General features: G+C 33.8%; 1 long non-coding RNA gene across 1 annotated transcript; it reads left to right on the plus strand.

Moving 5' to 3' along the window:
* The first annotated feature begins 612 nt into the window (after positions 1 to 612).
* LOC112590030 (uncharacterized) lies at positions 613 to 1,186 on the plus strand. The gene is made up of 2 exons (XR_003113948.1): positions 613 to 729; positions 800 to 1,186. It is a non-coding gene; the product is annotated as an uncharacterized LOC112590030 (long non-coding RNA).
* The last annotated feature ends 3,325 nt before the right edge of the window (positions 1,187 to 4,511 follow it).

Here is a 4,511-nt window from a genome sequence, read left to right on the forward strand (position 1 = left end):
AGAAAAAGAAGATGTAATAAAAAATTAGGCTTTCTATTTTAAAAAATTAAGTTGACCTCCAACTGACCTTGAAAATGCCCTCCAAATGAAAAACTGATAATGTCATAATTCTCTTTCTCCTTCGAAATCATGGAACACTTGTTTCAGCTTTTTTTAATATCTTTCATAGTTTTCGAGATTTTTTAGCTGTTACGTTTGAAATTTAGCACCCTGTATATCCTTTCGTATCATTGCTTATGGAAAAGAAAACTACAGTATGCACCGTGCAACGATGCTTACTTTTCTTTACATAGTCATATATTTTTTATGTTATTGATTCAAAAGTCAATTGCATATATTAATATGATATGCTGTGGTACTTTTTGTGTGGATAGTTTGCATTTTCATTGTATTATTTGCATTTTAAATCTAGTTCAGTGAATTTTAAGACCCTATTACAAAATATATTGACATAAAAACACGAGAATGTGTACACAAGAGGCTCCGATGGTAAACAGATTGCTTTGGGAAAAAATAGTTCTGAGTTTCTTAATCTCACCAAGTTTATTGTTTTAACCCTGCTTTGGTATGTGATCTTCAAGAACTTTTTGATGTAATCAAATTATAGGCCATTTGCACGCGCATCGTTATCGTGATGGTCTCCACAACATTCTGAAATAATTTCGCCATCTTGTTGCGAAAGAACCTTAGGCGGAGCAGTTGTGCCAATCAGAGCAGCATCGTGGAAATGTACATTTTCAATAAACTAAGTGTTAGAAGCCGACACCTCTTTGCCATATACGTAGAACTTGTTTTCCAGGTCACGCATGGAGTCGACGCTGATGCCAATAGTGCAAGTGCCGGTCACATCGATGATGTAGCGCGCGAAGATATCCTTCGTTTTCATCAACCTCTGCTCCTCCGACAATTATGAATTTGTCGAAATCGGTAGCATAGCCCGATATCAGTCTCAACATACTTTTCATTTTGCTGGACTTGAGGCTGGACTCATAATAGTGCACATCTCCCGCTATTTATTTTCGAGGAGGAAAAAGGGGCTTTGATTGAACAATAATTTTAGATCCTCCCGGATAAAGCTGCGATGATCCGGAAACATGATTGAAGTGCTTGAGCGTAATGAGCTCATGTGGTTGCAGTATTATACTATATTGCTGTATACTACTAGTATTGCCGGCGTAGTCATATCATATGTACATACCGACGTACCTGGTCTCGTTGTTCCTGTTATATCAGGTTAGCAACAAAGTCATATTGTTTTTTCGGATAGACGGACAATTTATTTGATATTAAACGCAACTAATTTCAATCCAAATTCTATAACCTTTATATATCATTTGTCAGCTGACATTTTAAGCTCCCTTTAAAAAAAATGTACTAAAGAATTTACTCATTTACTAAAGAATTGTTTGTTTGGCATTAAGTGAAAAAAAAAATAGAAAATCAAAGCAAGCGCTTTCGCCATATTTTACTTTTTTACTTCCAAAAAGGAAAAAATGCTACGCAAGCCTGTCAAAAGTTACGTGCTGTATATGGTGAGAAATCCTTAACATAATACCAGTATCTGCGTTGGTTTGTTCGTTTAGAAGATTTTTCTATGAAAGATGCACTATGGTCAATTGAAGTCGATGATGACAAAATAAAAGTATTGCTTGAATTCAATTGCCATTATGTGACACGGGAGATCGCTGAAGAGCTAAGCGTATCACATATGAGCATTGAAAACTATTTAAAACAATTTGGATACGTCAACAAACTCGACATTTGGGTTCCACACGAGCTCAAAGAAATTCATCTCACCAAACGCATCAAATCACCGATTCTTTTCTGAAACGTGAGCAAAACGATCCGTTTTTGAAAAGAATGTTAAGTGGCGATGAAAAATGAATTGTTTACAACAATGTGGAACAAAAAAATCATGGAGCAAACATGATGAGCCACCACAAAGCTCTTCTAAAGCAGATATTCACCAAAAAAAGAGTTTGCTACCTGTTTGGTGGGATTACAAGGGTATTATGTTTTTTGAACTGCTTAAATGTAATAAAACGATTGATTCGGAATTGTATTGTCGTCAATTGGACAAATGACACGAAGCAATCAAGCAGAAATGCCCAGAACTGATAAATCGTAAAGGTGTTGTCTTTCACTATGACAACGCTAGATTACATACATCGTTGATCACCCGCCAGAAATTATTGCAGCTTGGGTGAAATGTGTTACCATACCTATCATATTTGTCTAATCTTGCACCATCAGATTACCATTTATTTCGTTTCTTGCAAAATTCCTTGAAGGGAAAAAAATTCGATTCTGATGAGGCTATCAAACTTGGGATAGTTTGTAAAACAGCTGATAAGGACCAGAAGTTTTACGAGGCCGGTATCATGAAGCTACCGAACAGATGGCAAAAGGTCATTGAATTAAACGGACAAAATATTACGGAATGAAGCGTTTGCTTTGTATGAAAAAATCGTTTTTCATTTACATAGAAATAAACGACATGACTTTCTTGCCAGCCTGATACTTTAATTGTGTACATATATTTGTGTAATTAATAATACATAAATTTAATAATATATAAATTTTGCAGGAAAAAATATTCTGCTGGCAATTTTTCAAATATGGCCAGTTGTGAAAACGGCAGAATTATGAAGCGACTTACGAACGAGGTACCATTGTTATTGAAATTTACACGCTCCCTGGGAGTATATTCAATCAAAGATAAAACAGATTTCTGTAAAGTCGCGTATGTAGCCTCGATGTACTCGTTGCTCCATCTAATATGCTTCATGTGTCTTTAGAAAAGCACTTGAGAAGAAATCGATAAGCTGCGTTATGGATAAGTGAAATTCTCGTTAAAGGACTAGAAGCTTTTTATAACGTGCGCATGTAAATCATTTGAAATGTCTGCTATCTGTTTAAAAATAATTTGACTCTCCGTTAAGATTATAACTTGAAAGCGATGACAATCGGTTTTATGGCAATGCTTGTTTATTTAAAATGTGTCATACAATTGTTCACACAATCAACTATATCTCTTATAAACCAGCTATACCTACAGTTAATATTATTTCCAAAAGCTAAGAATTTAGTTTTCGGAAAAGATTAAATTGAGAGAGACAAATTTTTCAGAGAATTTTACTTAGAAATAAACATATTTCATCCCGCTCTCTCGAAAAACAATAGATCTGCTGCGGTTTATTTTTAAACTGTATTCTGAATTATCTCGCCTCGTCAAGCTCAATAAGCGACCAACAAACTATTTAACTTTATTTAACAATATCGAGAAAGAACTTGCTAATCGGTTGAAATCTCAACTACTTTAAGGTTTGAGTCTCAGCTAGATGATCCGGGTAACCTGTTACTTTCGTTTAGTTTCAAAGTGGCCAACACGAGTCGCCAGCATCTTCAACACAGGATGAAAATGGTAATCGATGTCTTCTATCATATCCATGAGTAATATTAAACTATGAGAAATGTTTGCTAATTTCATACAAAGTATAAATATTTATATTTAATGTAACTTTCAGCAAGTGTATTGCAAGCTGCTTCCTCCTTCTCTAATATTCATTATGTTTTCTGTTAATTAAGTTGTGCATATTTATCAGTTAACCCTAGTTAGTTCGGTTAATTAAAATTACATTATATGTACTCACAAACGTTTAACATAATTCTAGACTAAGTCTTAGTATTATATGTTAGCTCCTAAAAGAGAACATATTTATATTCTTGTTTAACAAACGACCCAGTAAACGTACATGTCTAAAAGACGTCTAGAAGATTTCTTTAAGACGTCTTTTAGGCATACAAGTCTAAAAGATATCTTAAAGAAATCTTTTAGACATCTTTTAGACATGTATGTTTACTGGGGACCTTACCTTTATGCGATAACTGATAAACAATAGTAGGATGTAAGAATGTTATTTCATACGTTTTAATAGTTTATTTTTGTACGTTGAAACATGTGTGTCTAGTAAACTTAACATCGTATACCTTTTGTACAACCTTTTTCTCAATAAAAAAAGAAAAAAAACAAAATAATAATATGATTGAGTAATTAGTTAGGATTTTTAGTTTTCAGGCATTACGATTTGAGATAGTTACCTCGCGAAAATAATTTTTTTTTTTTTAGGCGAAAGTAAACTATATTCCGGTCAGCGAAATTTTTAAGTATAGCATCCCGTTAAGAAGATCAAAACACGAAATAATTTTCTATAATAACTAATATCTACAAAAATAGGTTTATACAACAAGCAAATTGGCGATCTCTCGCATATATAATTCTTCTCCTGTAAGGGAAAATTTGCTTCATATTGTAATTTAAGAAAAGAAAAGAAAATACAAGGTGACTAGAGGGATAAGTTGGACTGATTGAAAATATGGGCGACTGCTCTGGTAAAACTAAGCTGCCCAACAGCACCACACTTCGATACAACTCTCTTTTTTTCTCTCTTCTTTCTTCTCTTGATTTTATTTGTCAAGTTGATCATTCTCCTATGTCGCTCGATATCTTA

Source organism: Harpegnathos saltator, unplaced genomic scaffold (genome assembly GCF_003227715.2).
Source record: "Harpegnathos saltator strain DR-91 unplaced genomic scaffold, Hsal_v8.6 scaffold697, whole genome shotgun sequence".
In the NCBI taxonomy this organism is placed as follows: domain Eukaryota; kingdom Metazoa; phylum Arthropoda; class Insecta; order Hymenoptera; family Formicidae; genus Harpegnathos; species Harpegnathos saltator.